The following is a 19282-nucleotide window of genomic DNA, read 5'->3' on the forward strand; positions in this document are numbered from 1 at the left end:
TGTTATTATTACGGTTACAGTTTATTGTGTTAGTAAAGGAAAGTAGTGCAGTGGTCAGAGTTAATACTGACTTTAATTTTAAATTGAGAATGTCACGACTCGTGATAATTTGGTTAACATGAGCTATGTCTGGTCTTCCCATTATTTGTATTATTGCTAATTAAGGTGTTGTGCAGTAAAACTGGATGGAGAGCACATTTAATGTTTTAATACTATTAATTCAGTCTTTACTGGTTGCTTTTTATTGTTTTACGCATATTTACAAATAGGTAGGTACTAGGCTATCGGCCCTGGGGCCTATATAAGCCCAGACAAAAAGGTACCCTGGCTTTTGCCACCCAAGAAAATTATTTTCCTGTGCCACTGTCGAGCAAAGCCACAGAGGTGATCCTCGGGGTGAATTTCCTATTTCCCATCCAGTCATCAAGATTTTTCTTGAAGAGTGCTAATGAGGAGCTTTGTTTGATATAGATAGGTAGTTTATTCCAGAGTATGGGAAGTCTATGTGACAGGAATCTATCCCTCCAGCATGTTATGTTTATTGTGGTGACAAGGTTTAGGTCCCTAGAGCGTGTAGGGATTTCTTTAAGTGGAGCTTGTCCAACAACTCTGAGTTTGACATAGCTTTGTATGTTAGGCAGAGATCACCTCTGAGTAGGTGATATGCGACGGAGTAAAGCTGGAGTTTTTTGAGATGGTCTGCATAGGGAATCTGTTTGAGGCTGGTAATCCTCTTTGTGAGGTATTTCTGCAGCCTTTCCAGTTGTTGTAGATGTCTTGAGAGGTACATACCAAAAGGGGTGTTGTACTCTATAATGGGTCTAATGAGTGATGAGTAGAGGAGAACAATGCCTCTTTTTTTCTGGATGAGAAACCTTTTGTGATAAGGTGTGCCATGTAGAAGGATTTCCTGACTACTGTGGTGATGTGATGATCAAAGGAGAGACTACTGTCTACCTGTGTCCCAAGGTCTCTTATCACACTTTTGGTGTTAAGTGTACTACCACCTATGTTGTAGTTCATGGGTACAGAGTTTTTACCAAAGGGGATGACAATGCACTTTTTGGCATTGAGCTTGAGGCCATGGCTTTGACACCAGCATCTATCTCAGTGAGGCCCTTTTGTAGGATGTCCACATCATTAGGAGTTTTGATTATGGCTCCTAGTTTGCAGTCATTTGCGAACTTCGTTAGCCAAAAACCTTCTGTGTTAGCCTGTACTTCAGAGAAGTAGATATCAAACAGGAGAGGACACAGGACTGAACCCTGTGGTACTCCACTTGTCACTGGCCTGAAGTCGGATTTGGAGTCTGCTACTTTCACAGTGTGGGTTCTGTCAGTGAGCCAGTTGGCAACCCATCTTGTGACATAGGGATTTATACCTAGTTTAGTGAGTTTATCTATAATTCCAGAGTGGGTGATGGTGTTGAAAGCCTTGGCAAGATCTAGATAAGCTGTGTGAACCACCTTACCCTTGTCTACAGCTTTGGTGACTGCATCAAAGACGTCTATCAGGTTTAGGAGACATAATCTGCCTTTTACAAACCCGAACTGGGTGGGGTCCAGAGTTTGGAGATTACCAAGTTTTGTTTATAAGTTCCATGATGATACGTTCCATGGCCTTGCAGACCAGGCTCGTCAGGCTAATGGGGCAGTAGTTCCTGGGGTCCATGGTGGCTCTCCCCTTGTGGAGTGGGATAACCGTCACTGTGCACCATTCAGCAGGCACAAAGCCTGAGGTGAGGCTGTGATTGAACATGGTGCTTAGGTGGGGTGCTAGTTTGTTCTGTAGTTCATGTAGAACACAGCCTGGGATGTTGTCTGGTCCCATGGATACTGTGTTCTTGGCTTTGGAGAGTGTGGCTTTTACCCGTGCAGCCATGATTACAGGAACTTTGCATTCTTCTGGTATAGAGATGGGCTCTTTAGGGGGTGAGAGGGGGGTAAAGTTAGCACTGAACCTATCTGCCAGGATGTTGGCAATATCAGTTGGGTCTGTATATTTAGTGCCATTGTGCTGTAACTCAGAGCAGATCTGAATGTTGCCATTGACATTCTTGACATAGTTATAGAATGCTTTGTGGTTGTCTTTAGAATCAGTGGCGATTTTGTTTTCGTAACTAGCTTTGGAGGATTTTATCAGGGATCGCAGCTTCTTACTGAGGCTGACCAGGGAGCTCCTCCACTCATGGGATTTTACTCTCTTTTGCAACAGTTTCTTCCTTCTGTTGTACAGTTTGTTTATGCCAGGGGAACATCAGATTGGCTTCCTTTTTTTGGAGGATAGCGTCTTGGTTCTGTTTGGGATAGTACAATCCATGCACTCATGTAAGTGCTTATAAAGTACAATTGGGGTACTCTGAATGGCTGTGATTCCTTGTGTTTGTTGGGTGTTCCTGTTTAAAATCTGTCTAAGCATTCTTGCACTAAACTTGAATCAGCATACAATTAAAGTAGTCATACTTCTCTAAACAACTAAATGTACTGTGCATTGCTTAAAAACTTCATATGGCTGAATCTTGCATATCATCTGAATTGTCATCTTCCATGAGACATCCAGATCTCAGCTAAAGTAATTGTTTAACATGCTTACTTTATTTGACTGAGTCTAAAATACTTGTTTCTCTGAGAAAGAGCAATGTGTTCTTACATGTTTAATTATTTATTTATTGCATATGTTTACCAGGAAAGTCAACTGGGCCTAAAAGAGACCATTTTCGGTGGAGGCCCAGGGAGAAAAGCTCTGACAAGAACATAGATGCAGAAAAAAAATTAAACATTAATTGGTACAGAAGTAGAAACAGTGTACGCATAGTGGTTACTGTAATATATACAGACTATATACATAAGTCAGGAATTTAGTTGGTTTGATTACAGTAACATATACAGAATATATACATAAAAGCAGGAATTTAGTTGGTTGCCAGATGAATTCAGAGTGGTAAAAACGGAGATAAATTAATCAGCATTATTGAACCAGTATCAACAAGTGATGAAAGAAAAAAAAATAATAAATATGAAGAAAATATCATCAGTCACTAGTAAAAAGCAAAGGAATTTAGTTATAATATATGGAGAAGGAAGAGGTTAGGTTATAGAGCAGGTACATAGCCAGGAAGAGTTGAGATGATTTTTCAGTGTTTGTTTGAAGGTGATGGTGCTGCCCGTGTTTCTTATAGAAGTAGGAAGTGAGTTCCATAGTTTGGCGATGGTGAAGGAGTAGAGCAGTTGCCTAGCTGGTAAGGTGGGCTTTTCTACTTTTAAATGAAAACACTTTCTTCACTTATAGCATTGAATGCCTTAAGGTTCTAAACACCATTACTAAACTCTAATTATTTTAATACTATAACATTTTCATTTGACCTGCCAAAACGTAGAGGAGCAAAGTGTTAATACTTTTCTTCATTGTGCAAAGCAGATTTGTGTGACAAATGGGAACAAGCAGGCTGTTTGAACAAAGCAGACATACAACTATATCTATGCACCCAGCTGAAATAACATAGCCTTCTGGTTATATGCTAATGGCCACATAATAAAGGGATGCTGTACTCACCTTAGATTTGTACATAGTCAGATGCTCATGTTCAGGCAATGTAAGGTAATCAATAATGTTAGGGGTTGCCACAGCTCTTGTAAACTTGTATCTGCAAGAGGCTTTTATAGCACCTGCTGCATCCAAAGGGAAGTGAAATGTTCCCTAGAGACACCCGTCTATGCTTAACTATGCCTTCCATGGCATCAGCATAGTTAACCTACACTGTCCAAAGAGGGACACAATGCAGGAAATTGTGGACACCTTTCAGCCTCATTTAAAAGCCCTATGGAATTCGTGGAGTACCCATCCCATTAGATAGAAATTCATGTGTACCTTCACATATATTTGCTACAGGGGACCTTTGGGCAACCCAATGTGGATACAGTGGGTGTCTCTCAGGCATCAGCCTCAAGAATACTCCACCAGTTCTTTGATGCTATGCTTCAGCATCTGGGAGATCATATCTGGTTCCAACATACCCCAGAGGAGAAAACAAACATGAAATGGCACTAAATGGCACTTCTGTGCTATAGCCTTCTTCGCTGATGTAATGCAGGCCTTACACTGTACCCACATTGAAATAAAGGCACCACCTGGTGAACAGGGAAGAGGGCACATCAACTGCCAGGTGTCCTGTAATGCACAATATATCATCTATAACATGTATACAAGTCACCCAGGCAGCTTTCATGACTCCCAAGGGCCCAGTCGGGGTCCGTGGTGGCTCTCCCCTTGTGGAGTGGGATAACCGCCACTGTGCACCATTCAGCAGGCACAAAGCCTGAGGTGAGGCTATGATTGAACATGGTGCTTAGGTGGGGTGCCAGTTTGTTCTGTAGTTCGTGTAGAACACAGCCTGGGATGTTGTCTGGTCCCATGGATACTGTGTTCTTGGCTTTGGAGAGTGCGGCTTTTACCTGTGCAGCCGTGATTACAGGAACTTTGCATTCTTCTGGTATAGAGATGGGCTCTTTAGGGGGTGAGAGGGAGGTAAAGTTAGCACTGAACCTATCTGCCAGGATGTTGGCAATATCAGTTGGGTCTGTATATTTAGTGCCATTGTGCTGTAACTCAGAGCAGATCTGAATGTTGCCATTGACATTCTTGACATAGCTATAGAATGCTTTGTGGTTGTCTTTAGAATCAGTGGCGATTTTGTTTTCGTAACTAGCTTTGGAGGATTTTTATCAGGGATCACAGCTTCTTACTGAGGCTGACCAGGGAGCTCCTCCACTCATGGGATTTTACTCTCTTTTGCAACAGTTTCTTCCTTCTGTTGTACAGTTTGTTTATGCCAGGGGAACATCAGATTGGCTTCCTTTTTTTGGAGGATAGCGTCTTGGTTCTGTTTTGGATAGTACAATCCATGCACTCATGTAAGTGCTTATAAAGTGCAGTTGGGATACTCTGAATGGCTGTGATTCCTTGTGCTTGTTGGGTGTTCCTGTTTAAAATCTGTCTAAGCATTCTTGCACTAAACTTGAATCAGCATACAATTAAAGTAGTCATACTTCTCTAAACAACTAACTGTACTGTGCATTGCTTAAAAACTTCATATGGCTGAATCTTGCATATCATCTGAATTGTCATCTTCCATGAGACATCCAGATCTCAGCTAAAGTAATTGTTTAACATGCTTACTTTATTTGACTGAGTCTAAAATACTTGTTTCTCTGAGAAAGAGCAATGTGTTCTTACATGTTTATTTATTTATTTATTTATTGCATATGTTTACCAGGAAAGTCAACTGGGCCTAAAAGAGACCATTTTCAGTGGAGGCCCAGGGAGAAAAGCTCTGACAAGAACATAGATGCAGAAAAAAAAATAAACATTAATTGGTACAGAAGTAGAAACAGTGTACGCATAGTGGTTACTGTAATATATACAGACTAAATACATAAGTCAGGAATTTAGTTGGTTTGATTACAGTAACATATACAGAACATATACATAAAAGCAGGAATTTAGTTGGTTGCCAGATGAATTCAGAGTGGTAAAAACGGAGATAAATTAATCAGCATTATTGAACCAGTATCAACAAGTGATGAAAGAAAAAAAATAATAAATATGAAGAAAATATCATCAGTCACTAGTAGTAAAAAGCATAGGAATTTAGTTACAATATATGGAGAAGGAATAGGTTAGGTTATAGAGCAGGTACATAACCAGGAAGAGTTGAGATGATTTTTCAGTGTTTGTTTGAAGGTGATGGTGCTGCCTGTGTTTCTTATAGAAGTAGGAAGTGAGTTCCATAGTTTGGCGATGGTGAAGGAGTAGAGCAGTTGCCTAGCTGGTAAGGTGGGCTTTTCTACTTTTAAATGAAAACACTTTCTTCACTTAATAAACTAGCATTGAATGCCTTAAGGTTCTAAACACCATTACTAAACTCTAATTATTTTAATACTATAACATTTCCATTTGACCTGCCAAAACGTAGAGGAGCAAAGTGTTAATACTTTTCTTCATTGTGCAAAGCAGATTTGTGTGACAAATGGGAACAAGCAGGCTGTTTGAACAAAGCAGACATACAACTATATCTATGCACCCAGCTGAAATAACATAGCCTTCTGGTTATATGCTAATGGCCACATAATAAAGGGATGCTGTACTCACCTTAGATTTGTACATAGTCAGATGCTCATGTTCAGGCAATGTAAGGTAATCAATAATGTTAGGGGTTGCCACAGCTCTTGTAAACTTGTATCTGCAAGAGGCTTTTATAGCACCTGCTGCATCCAAAGGGAAGTGAAATGTTCCCTAGAGACACCCGTCTATGCTTAACTATGCCTTCCATGGCATCAGCATAGTTAACCTACACTGTCCAAAGAGGGACACAATACAAGAAATTGTGGACACCTTTCAGCCTCATTTAAAAGCCCTATGGAATTTGTGGAGTACCCATCCCATTAGATAGAAATTCATGTGTACCTTCACATATATTTGCTACAGGGGACCTTTGGGCAACCCAATGTGGACACAGTGGGTGTGTTTCAGGCATCAGCCTCAAGAATACTCCACCAGTTCTTTGATGCTATGCTTCAGCATCTGGGAGATCATATCTGGTTCCAACATACCCCAGAGGAGAAAACAAACATGAGATGGCACTAAATGGCACTTCTGTGCTATAGCCTTTTTCGCTGATGTAATGCAGGCCTTACACTGTACCCACATTGAAATAAAGGCACCACCTGATGAACAGGGAAGAAGGCACATCAACTGCCAGGTGTCCTGTAATGCACAAGATATCATCTATAACATGTATACAAGTCACCCAGGCAGCTTTCATGACTCCCACATATGGGGCTTCTATCAAAAGTTTGCAAGGAGTGACTTCTCACAGGGGCATGTTGTCGCTGATGTTAGATATGCCCTGGAACTCTAGCATATGACACCAATAAGAAATCCTCATAACCAAACTAAACACATTCACAACCATGCCCTATCACAAACCAGAGACATCATAGGATGTGTGTTTGTGCTAGTTAAGGCAAGATTCCACTGCTTGGATATATCCAGTGGTGCCCTGCAGTATGACACCTCTATACATACAAAGATACTTACCATGCGAGCTGTGTTACACAGCGATATAGTTTGGAAGCAGTTACAGCAGGATGGCCTCATGCAAAAAACACAGTTTCAGGCAGCAGCAGCTGAAACATTTGAGGAGTCAGGGGAAAAGCTAGCAGCAGGTGTTGACAGTGCCAGAGTGAGGTGGAACAGGATGCTGTGGCACTAAAAGAGGCAATGGACTGCACATAGCTTTATAACATTACTATACAAGAGCAAAGCAAACATACAGTAAAAAATGATACATGCCAAAACACCAAACCATACTTATTCGTGCACAGCCTGGCCACACTGCACATCAGACATATACAACTTTAAGTAGCAAGATACAATGGGCAAGGCACAGATATCAACATTTACTCAGGTGGGGAAGGGAGTCTATAACTATGTAACACCTAAGCAGCTACAGAAAGTAAAAATGATTTTAAGTCTCCCGCCCTTGTGGTTCTGAGGGATCTAGATTTTTTGAGGTGAAGCATATTCATCAAATCTGGGTTTGACATGGCCTTATATGTCAGGCACAGGTCACCTCTGAGCAAGCGGTATGAGACTGAATAGAGCTGGAGTTCTTTCAGTCGGGCAGCATAAGACATATTTTTGAGACCCTTTATCCTTTTGGTGAGGAACTTTTGGGGCCTTTCAAGCTGCATCAGGTGTCTGGTCAGATACATTCTGAACGGGGCATTGTACTCAATCATAGGTCTAATGAAGGATGAGTACAGGTCACAGATGACCTCCCTTGATCTAGATAGTGAATCCCTTCATGATCAGGAGGGCTATAGGAGTGCATATCCTTTATAAGTAAGTGTTCATGAGGGAGCACTGAGGTGTATAAAAACAAAATGCACTTTTAGGGGATAATGTCAAGAAGGGCCAGGGTCTATTGACATGAGCAATGTGCAGTCATCTGAAACTTTGTCTATATATGCTTGTACTTCAGAAAAGTAGATGCCAAGCACAGAGTGGACCCAGGACTGAGCCCTGTGGGACACTACTGAACAGGTTTGGAGAAAGGATGGCTCCAGCAACAAACCCTGTGGGTTCTGTAACCAAGCAGTTTGCAACCCATATGTAGCGTGTATGGGTTTACGATTTCGGCTGGTAGGTTTTGATGATGATGCCAATTGGGGTGTGTGTGTCAAAGGTGCCAGGTCGGTAGGCTGTGTACTGCCTTTCCTCCTCATCAATGGCTTTGGTATGCAGAAAAAATTAAGTCCAGTTTGAGAGGCAGGATCTGCCTTTTGACAAAACCAAACTGGGTTGGATCCAAAGGTCTGCAAGTTCCTATGTCTTTTCCTATATGTTCCATTGCTGATCCTCTGCTTTGAGTCTGGACATGGTCTACAACTGTGACCCTGTGGGTTCTGGTCGCTAGCCAGTTTGCAACCCATCTTGCATGCGGGTTTACATTCAAAGCTGAGAGTTTTTGTCATGATTTGAGTGGGGGTATATTGTGAAAAGGGCTTTACAGGTCGAGGCAGGCTGTATGGACTGCCTTTCCTCTCTCATCAATTGGTGACCGTCTCGAAAAAAAAACTAAGTTTAAGAGGCAGGATCTGCTTTTGACAAAGCCAAACTGTTTGATCCAAAGTCTGCAAGTTCCTATGTCTTATTTATGAGAGTTCCATTCCATGAATAAGGCTTGTCAAGCTAATGGGCGAATTTCAGGGTCAGCTTATGAAGTGGGACCACAGTCCATGAGAGCCAGCTCTGCTAGGAGTTGCACCAACTGTCCCATGATCTTGGCAGAGAGTCTTAGTTTTGTTTGTTATTGCCTGATCCATGCAGTCCTGATATCTGCTAGAAGGCATTTGTAAGTGATTCAGCAGTTTGAGTAATGTTTACCACTGGCTCAGGGGCCTTAAAGGAGACCACACTAGTTTTTAGAAGTGTGAAATCGGCAAATTGAAATTATTTACAAATAATGTTGTTGTGGATGTATTGGCACTGCAGAAGTGGGATCTTGCTCGTCCACAACCAGGTGAACTAACATTAGAGGATATACCAGAAGACCAACCATGATGTTGGCTCTTCAACCCAGACAGATAACCCTGAGTAGGCCCTGCATGTTCTAATGTGTGAATCATTCTGTCCAGTGAATCACACATATGATTTGTGCATGCCTGTGTGTCAGCATACACACCTTGGATCACCCCAACAACCTCTGCTGAGTCTTAGGAAGAACATGCCTATCCTACATGATGGCCTTGCACATATATTGGGTGTCAGCTATTCACACACAAACCTCAGGAGGAGGGTGGTAACCATACCTCTGATGGACACTGGTATCATCCCCACTGTGTGGACCCTTCTGCCCACGATTGCTAGGGCAAGATTCAGATATATCTTTACTGGGGGCTATCACACTTCCCTGATTTGCAGTGTCACCATTAACCTGTCCATTCTCAGATGGCAGTCTGCCACAGGTTTGTGCATGGATAGAGACTGTGTCCAGAGTTTGAGGAGGGGATGTGTGGGTCAAATTTCATTGTGTCTACACGCCATCTTCACCATGTAACTGTGCCATCTCATCCCTGCCATCAGCGGCTAAACACCTTTCAACCTCAGATGAGGGGTAGTTCCATAGAGCCAGTGGCAAAGTTTCACCTATCTTTTTATTATTTTGTCATTCATCATGAAAATGAGGTAGCAGTTGGTGCCCATCTTTACGAGAAGTCTGAAACACACAAGAAGTAATTTGAACAACAATTTACTGCCATTTTTTCCTGAGCTCTTTGAAGGTCAGACAAGTTTGGCTGCAGAACATGAGTGGAATGCTCCTTTTAGAGCATAGAGGTAGTATAAGGAGGAGTCCAAGTTTTTTTGGGACTTCCTCCATAAGCAGTACAGCCAAAGGCTCCTGCAAGAGGGATTTACTGGGCCAAAGTGCAAGGCTACTGGATGAAATAGGTTGGCCAAAGCTGTTATTTGTAAAACTGGCATCCCACACATGGGGGAACAGTGCCAACACCATTACTGTGACTTGAGTCACCATATACCCTGACAATGCATGGCAGCAATACCCTTTCATTCTACTTTCCTTTTCTTTATCTCCAGACCTTGCACAGGTTGAAAGGAACAGGGAGATGCATAGGTGCAGACTACATTGCCAGATAATGTCTGTGTAAGTATAGCTCCTGTTACAAAAGATGTATCCTTTTGCATAGTGACAAGTCTTCTTCTTCTGGCTTTTTCCCAGTTAGGGATTGCTACAGCAGATCACCTGTCTGCTCATGACTGGCAGTGGAGTTTTTTACGGTGTCGAGTTGCCAGCCCAGTGCCCAAACTACCACAGAAGGCACACACACACACACACACACACACACACACAGACACACACAGACGCACACACACACACACACACACACACACACACACACACACACACACACACACACACACACGCACACGCGCACACACACACTCACACCTAGGGCCAATTTAGAGTATCCAATCCACCTACAGCATGTCTTTGGGATGTGGGAGGAAACCGGAGTACCCGGAAAAAACCCATGCAACCACAGGGAGGACATGCAGACTCGGCACAGAATGCACCCCAGCCAAGGATCGAACGGAGAACCTCTTGCTGTGAGGCAGCAATGCTAACCTCTGCACCAGTGACAAGTAATAATCAAAAATAATAGTAAATAAGATTTATACAGCAGAACAACGTCTGTCAGTCCTGGCATTTCTTATTGGAATTAGTATGACTGGGTGATGTTAGAATATTGGTTCTGCATGTCACCTTGTGTTTAGCCTGAGAATTAGCTCATCATGTTAGATATATGTGCTTTGAGATTGTTACGATGGCTGTGGGTTCAATAATCCCCCCCCCAAAAAAAAAAAATCGATGTTGTTATGCCATAATTATAAATGTTAAAATAGTTAAACTAATAACATTTTAAATGAAATAGTTAATGTTAAAATAACCGTGAAAGTCCAAAATGCTTATTTTCCATCTCTTAAGTTTATGAGTATAACAAATAGCTTGGAATGCAATTTATCATTTTTGTATGTCTTTTCCCCATCCTCTGTCCCGATCTTTTGTTTATATATATATATATATATATATATATATATATATTTACACACATATATATATATATATATATATATATATATATATATATATATATATATATATATATATATATATATACACACACACACACACACACACACACACACACACATACATATACACTGTGTGTGTGTGTGTGTGTGTGTGTGTGTGTGTGTGTGTGTGTGTGTGTGTGTGAGTATACGTATATAAAAACAGCAAAAATAACTCCAGCCAGCAGAAATGTTAAAATTAACCAAATCAATGTTTATTAACACAACTATGTCTGCAGACCATGTAGTTTCACTCTTAGGGCTTTTTCAATTCTTATCTATTAGAAAAAAAAAAAAGCATAAAAAAGAATTTTGATACTTCATCCATGTGTGTAAACAAGCATATATATCAATTGAATTTGTCCAGTCCTCACCAATACATCAAGCAGTGATAAATACAAAGTATGAGGCAGTTAAGTAACTGAATTGTGTAGATACAAATCAAAAAAAGTCATAACTATAAATAACAGCTTAACTAATTTGCTGTTCTAGGAGTAGAAACAAGTCTTGGCAGTTATTTTACTCGATACTGAATGCTGAAAGAACAGTATTAAATCCTGACCACTAGTGGCCAAATCTAAAAGATCTGGTTGGCACAATTAAGCATACATCTTGGGTAGTATAAAATAAAAAATGTTAACAAGCAGAGATGCATCTTTCTCAAAAAATATTTAAAAACTTTCTAAATAAAGTGATTCATGCCTAGGGCATATGTAATTCCATGATTTAATATCCAATATATTTCCTTTTTATCCAAAATTTTACGCTTCCTGCTGTCAGTTAAATCAGACACTTTAGGCTGTCAATTCCAATATAAGTAGAGCATTCAGATGTAGCATTTTATGCCAGTAGTGTTCTGCATTTGCGCTCTCAATTAATACCACGTATATGCAAAGAAATATGCTGCTTAAACTGGATAGATGTTTGTGTAAAATGAAATGAATCCTATGAACAAAATAAATCACACATTTTGTGCTGCAGTTAATGAAAGATTGAAGAGCAAATGATTTGGATGTATTAACAAAAGTAACTTATTTTCCTAACAGATTGACAGTGGGCACAGTGACCACAAAACAAACATCCCACTGGAATATCAGCTGTAATAATTCTCTGTATTGCGCTGTTTTTACCCACTTTTTTGTTGTCAGAAAAAATGTTGTCCCAGAGGTTTCCCTTTTGTAAAAGAAAAAATAACATTATCTAGCAGAATATTATCATAAAAATGATTGTTAGTGAGCATATGCCAAAATTTCTAGTCATTGGTTTAGTCTCACAGTATTTGAACCATAGGTAGTGATGTATCTATGGGTCTGGTTGAACATATTTAAGAGGCTCTTATTTTTACATTGTATAGTTTGTGATCTTGTCAGTGTCTTAACCCTTTCTGTTGCCTGGCTAATACTTGCCGATTTATTTTCCTGAGAAAGGAGCTGATTACTCAATATATCTGTCTCCTTCTGAAATTCTGTTTCCTCACAACAAATTCTTCTTGCAGAGTAAGTGAAAGTTTTAGTCATATGGGAAGGGTGGCAACTATTTTATGAGTATAAAAAAGTAGCTTAGAATGCAGTTTCATTATTTTTGTTTGTCATTTTTCTCCACCTTCTTTGTAACCATCCTTTTCTTTTACATATCTATCCATTCATCTCTCTCTCTCTCTCTATATATATATATATATATATATATATATGGATCTAAGACGTTTGCTTGATTTCGGAAACGTCCGAATCCATAAAACCTGAACACACTTTAACTAAAGTGCTTTTATCGGAAAAGCGCTTTCGTTAAAGCGTGTGACAAAAAAAAAAAAAAACACTACATTTGCATTTTAGCAAGGGGGCTTTGCCCCCATGCACACCCCATGTGGGGGTTGCCCCCCACACACCCCCACTTTGCTATTCTCCCTCCGAGACCGCACTACAGTGGTGAAAAGGGAAATTACCCTTACCCGCACAGTAGTACAGCCTCGGCAACAGTCATACTTACGCGGAAGTGCTTCTTCGGTGAAAAGCACTTTTGCGTAAGTATGCCCGGCCATTTGGATTTCAGTCGTTTGCTCAGTCGAGCAAACGTCCTAGATCCATGGATCGAAGAAGCACTTTCACCGAAGCACTTTCGCGTAAGTATGACTGTTGCCGAGGCTGTACTATGGTGCGGGTAAGGGAAATTTCCCTTTTCCCCACTGTAGTGTGGTCTTAGAGAGAGAATATTAAAGTAGGGGGGGGGCCCAGCCCCCCACATGGGGAGTGCAGGGGGCAAAGCCCCCCTGCTAAAATGTAAATGTAGCGTTTTTTTTTTTTTTTTCGATAAAAGCCCTTTCGTTAAAGTGTGTTCGGATTTTATGGATTTGGATGTTTGCTCAGTCGAGCAAACTTCCTAGATCCATACATATATATATATATATATATATATATATATATATATATATAGTTATATTTAGCTAGTTTTAGATGTATCTATATTTGTACAGAGAGAGAGAGAGATTTTTTTGTGTAAGTGTGTGTGTGTGTGTGTGTGTGTGTGTGTCTCCATTTCTACTACTATGTTATAGGTTCATAGATTAGTACTAAGCTAACTGCCCTTGCGAGCCATTTTAAGCTTAGCCAATTACCCCTTGTGAGACTTAAACCCTGCACCTTGTGTTTGTAAGGCAAACGCCTTAACCAATAGGCCACTTTCCCAACCCTATATGCTGCATCGCAATGACCTGGGCCAACTATACAGGTAATGCCTGTCATCCTTCCCCACAGGTGGCAGCACCATCAGCACTACGAAGACCGCCGCCATTAGGCACAAGCACATCTGGGTCCCTACCTGCCAGAGTTGCCTCCACTCCTCCTGCCCTATCTACACCACCTGCTTCAGGTATCCCTGCACTGATGGGTGGTACACAAGTACTCATTGGTAGAAGTGCAAGCAGTAATAACAATTATGTTACTCATGAGGATTGGGCAGAGCTTGTAGGGGGATACTGGACAGGTGGTTTGATACCAGCTTCAGCCATATAGAGACCATGCTTTGGTGACTCTTTAGGTTACATCCCTGTCTAGCTCTGCCACCAGGTCCTGAGGAGGGCCCAGTGTTGACATATTGGAGAGTGGGGAAAAATATCATCAACTGTGTCAAAACTGGCAAAGACTGCATTGCTGAGCACCCAGTCTTATCTCCAAACCAAAATTTCCCTCCCTTTTTTGTCTATAACTGCCAGTTTGCATGTTATATAAGCATCCCCTTACCATTGTCTTCTCACTGTTTTTCTGATGTCTCCTTTTTCATTGTGTTCCCCCTCCCTCATTGTGTTATTCCACACCCTGTCAGTCCTGTTTGTCTTCCCTTGTAACCTACCCTCCTCTTCTTACCCACCTCTTACTTCCTTGACTTCCTTCCTCAACTTTCTGCTTCTCAAATACATAAATAAATGAAAATGGTGCCTGTCCCAGGAAAAAAAAATACTCCCATCCATACCTTTCAACTCCGTAGACCTTTAATTAATGAAATATGATGAGCTCTAATAGTTCATCATAAAAAGCATATTTCTTTAACACACCACTGAGGATTTCAGTCAGCAAATATTTAATAATACAGTTCTAATCCTCCAGTATTTCGAAGTTAATAAGTTGAGATGTATGCTCCTACCCCATCTCCATTCTGCTTATGTTTTTTTTCTCACTTTCTGTTTTACCTCTGCTTTTATCTCTCTAGTATACTAGCATTTCCAACCTTTAATCTGGTCAAAAATAGATAAAAACACCACACGTTCCCAAAAATATGTTATATATTAAAACCATCTTTCTGCTGTCATATGCTGCATAATGATTGGCATAGGGCAACAACAGTGGTCATCAATTACCATGGGAAAATAATGGTTCCCATTCAGTGGCAAAAGTAAAGAAAAATCATTTGAACATACTAAGATCTTGCCACTGTTAAGCAATTTAGTGGCGCATGCATCTGCATCACCAAGCAGTATTTAAATACACTCCCTGTGAAGGCCTCTATGGCTAAATGTATTCATAATGTGATGAGTCTGTTCTCAGTGCACTAGGCACAGGGTTCTAATCCCCTGCAGGTGGGATGTTGTTTTACAATGTTATGTTTTCTTCATATAGCCGCATGCCATTCCCTGCACTGTTTTCTTTTATCTTGTTATTAGTGCCTTTCCCATGAGGGCCTCAGTAGCATACCTTGCTAATGGTTGAGTGCAGGGTATATGAGTGACACAGACAGAAATTTGAATATGTTCAGCTGTATTTCTCTTGTATTGCTATCCTTTTATCTGTTACCCTGAAGTGTTTTGTAAACACCTTCCTTATCTGTGATTCTGTAGCATACCTGGCCATACCTCTCAACTTATAGACACTGAAAATAGGTAGAAAGGCCCTTGAAAAAGTAGGTACATCTAGCTAAAAAAGCTTGACATCTTACTAGCAGAAAATTTGACTACTACTGAAAAACATTTTTAAAAATAACAGACAATGACAAAAACAATGGAAAATATATGCCCATTATCAAAGAAACAGTGTAAAATCTGTAGACTTTAATAAGCTGTACTGCAAAATTCTACCAGGCAAGGTTAGTTAATTTTACTTTTGCAAAGGGGAGATGTATGACGTAAGCCCCCTTTCTTTAAATTATTGGTGTCATCAGTACATTGGTCATGTAGTATGGTTTTCTGTTTAACAGACAGCTTCAAAACTCACATGTGATGAGGGGATTTCAGAAAGTTATGTGAAGAGATGCATCAAGCCTGAAAAGGCAGTCAGACCTAACATATATATCATCATGTGCAGGGGTAAATAACACAAGAAAATAGGTATATTCCTCCAAAATAGGCACAACTGAGAGCTTTGTACCTCACTAGTGCTTTCCTGTAGAGATTGTAAGGGATAAAGGGATGATTTCAAAGCTAAGCAGGTGTAATCTTCTATTGCTAATCATCTGCTCCTTTCTCCTGAAATGAAACATGTCTACGTGCACATTCTGTCATAGAGTTTGTCACTGTCTAACAAAAATTAAGTATGGAATCATCTAGCACTGCTGAGTTTAGAAGTTGTGAGATATACTCCTAACCCATTAACATGCAGCTCTTTCCTTCTTAGTTCATCTTGAGTGCTAGCATTTGTGTGTTTATCCTTTTGATTTTGGTTCTATATTCCCATTCCCAACCTCCTGCATAGTCCAAAACTAAACACACCACCCATAACCTCAATACAGTTACATATCCTAGATATGTGTCTTCTTAATGACACCTTATAGTTATACAGATTCAGTGGCTGCCCTTGTTAATGCCCTGGTATGTCTCATGTTAATATCAAAGCCATGGGTTCATATAGCAATAAACCCACGCCTGGGTGTGGGTAATGCTGGATTTACCCACGGTTGGTGTGGTTTGGTCCTGAGGGCGAAGCCAGAGTGGCCAAACAAAGCCAACCGTGGGTAAATCCAGCATTACCCACACCCAGAAGTGGGTTATTGCTATTATACAATAACATTACTTAAGAAAAAAAATAATTACTTTTCTTAAATAATGGCATTGTATAATGCCTCCTTGCTAGCCCTTCCGCAGCTGTCTGGTATTCTGTGGCAGTTCTGATGTACTGCACATGCGTATGCCTATGTTGTACATCAGAGCTGTGGGCAAAAGTAACGGAGAAAGCAAGAGCTCCATTGCTTTTTACAAACTGTTTCGCTATGTTAAATGGGTTTAACATAGCAAGACAGCTTTAAAAAAAGCAATGGAGAATCTCCATTGCTTATTTTAAAGCTGTCTCGCTATGTTAAACCTATTTAACATAGCGAGACAGTTTTGAAAAAAGCAACGGAGAAAGCAAGATCTCTGTTGCTTTTTACAAACTGTTTCGCTATGTTAAATGGCTTTAACATAGCGAGACAGCTTAAAAAAAAAAGCAACGGAGATTCTCCATTGCTTTTTTTTAAGCTGTCTCGCTATGTTAAACCCATTTAACATAGCGGGACAGTTTTGAAAAAAGCAATGGAGAAAGCAAGATCTCTGTTGCTTTTTACAAACTGTTTTGTTATGTTAAATGGGCTTAACATAGCGAGACAGCTTTAAAAAACGCAACGGAGAATGTCCGTTGCTTATTTTAAAGCTGTCTCACTATGTTAATCCCATTTAACATAGCAAGACAGTTTTGAAAAAATCAACGGAGAAAGCAAGATCTCCATTGCTTTTTACAAACTGTTTCGCTATGTTAAATGGGTTTAACATAGCGAGACAGCTTTAAAAAAAGCAACGGAGAATCTCCGTTGCTTATTTTAAAGCTGTCTCGCTATGTTAAATCCATTTAACATAGCGGGACAGTTTTGAAAAAAGCAATGGAGAAAGCAAGATCTCTGTTGCCTTTTACAAACTGTTTCGTTATGTTAAATGGGTTTAACATAGCGAGACAGCTTTAAAAAAAGCAACGGAGAATCTCCGTTGCTTATTTTAAAGCCGTCTCGCTATGTTAAACCCATTTAACATAGCGAGACAGTTTTGAAAAAAGCAACGGAGAAAGCAAGATCTCCATTGCTTTTTACAAACTGTTTTGCTATGTTAAATGAGTTTAACATAGCGAGACAGCTTTAAAAAAAGCAACATAGCATCTCCGTTGCTTTTTTTAAAGCTGTCTCACTATGTTAAACCCATTTAACATAGCGAGACAGTTTTGAAAAAAGCAACGGAGAAAGCAAGATCTCCGTTGCTTTTTACAAACTTTTGCTATGTTAAATGAGTTTAACATAGCGAGACAGCTTTAAAAAAAGCAACGGAAAATCTCTGTTGCTTTTTTAAAGCTGTCTCGCTATGTTCAACTCATTTAACATAGCGAGACAGTGTTGCTGTAAGAATTATAGTAATGGAAAAAGTCTGAGCGACTGGACCTTTTTCCATTACTATAACTCGGATTTACAACATGCACGCTGACCAATCAGCGTGCACGTTTTTGAATATTAATGGGGGGTCGTTGTATAATAGCCATTGATGACTATCTTCTTTTTGTCGTACCTTCTATTTGCTGAGTAAGTCAGTCACTCACAACAGAGTAGGCAATAGTACATAACCTTAGACTCTCTTGTAACAAATATATCAGACAAAGTACAAGACAGGTTAGAAAGCTAGTTAAACAGCAACTTATTGACATCAAGAATGTATCTCTTACAAGTCCAGTAGCATTTTATTTTTATGAAAGACATAATCAGGATCCGAGAAAATTAAGGTTTTTATTACGTGTGTTTCACAACATGCTTTCTTTTTAGATGTTTCCAAATTGCTTTTGAAAATGAAAGTATAGTTAATTTTTTGTCTATTATGTTAAGTGGTAGCCTTATGGTTTTGCTGCTGAACAATTTATTATAATTTTTATTTAATATGCCTCGCAGTTTTGCCGCTGAACTATTTATTGTAATTGTTATTTAGCACATGCAGAGAGTGATGCTTTATTATAGTTTAACAGTGTATGTTTTAGGTACTTTAACGACTATGACTGCTTCTGTCGACCTAATTTCTTAATTTATTCAATATTCTGACAGATTAACTAATTCTGTCAAATGGAAAGGCTATAATATTTCTTGAATGAGAGCTAGGTAATGATCTTTAGAACCTTTGAAGACATTTTGCTGAGGTGCTAGGTTATTTTTGGTTTATATTAGGAGGGAAGATTAAAGTTGTTTTTTTAACTCACTATAGCCAAGTGCACCTCCAGGCATTTCTGCAGTTACCACCTACTGCACCACTAGGCGTCAAATATTGCTTGTTCATATTTGCATTAATAATTCCAAAACCATGCTACATACAAGGTATCAGAATAGTTTACCTTGAAGCATACATGATGGCAAACAATTAGATTGATATTTGACCTCTGTCAATGAGCATTTGTTAGAATGTAAGGTGATAATTTCAGTTTTTTAATGGCTCAAGCCACACCCACTGGCAGTTAAAGGTACACACTAAAAAGAGCTCTAGTGGAGGGAATGAGTTAAGTTCCACTGCTAATTTGTGTATTGCAGTTGTTGGTTTCATTTGGAATTTGGCAAAAACTAGAATTATGATTATAAGTAGATACTCACA

At 39.8% G+C, this 19282-nt stretch overlaps 1 protein-coding gene across 1 annotated transcript in view; it reads left to right on the plus strand.

Moving 5' to 3' along the window:
• FBLN1 (fibulin 1) overlaps nucleotides 1–19282 on the plus strand; it is a gene marked incomplete in the record, with an annotated part of 2573942 nt that overhangs the window by 557666 nt on the left and 1996994 nt on the right.

Source organism: Protopterus annectens, chromosome 11.part0 (assembly GCF_019279795.1).
Source record: "Protopterus annectens isolate FY-2018-M chromosome 11.part0, PAN1.0, whole genome shotgun sequence".
In the NCBI taxonomy this organism is placed as follows: Eukaryota; Metazoa; Chordata; order Ceratodontiformes; family Protopteridae; genus Protopterus; species Protopterus annectens.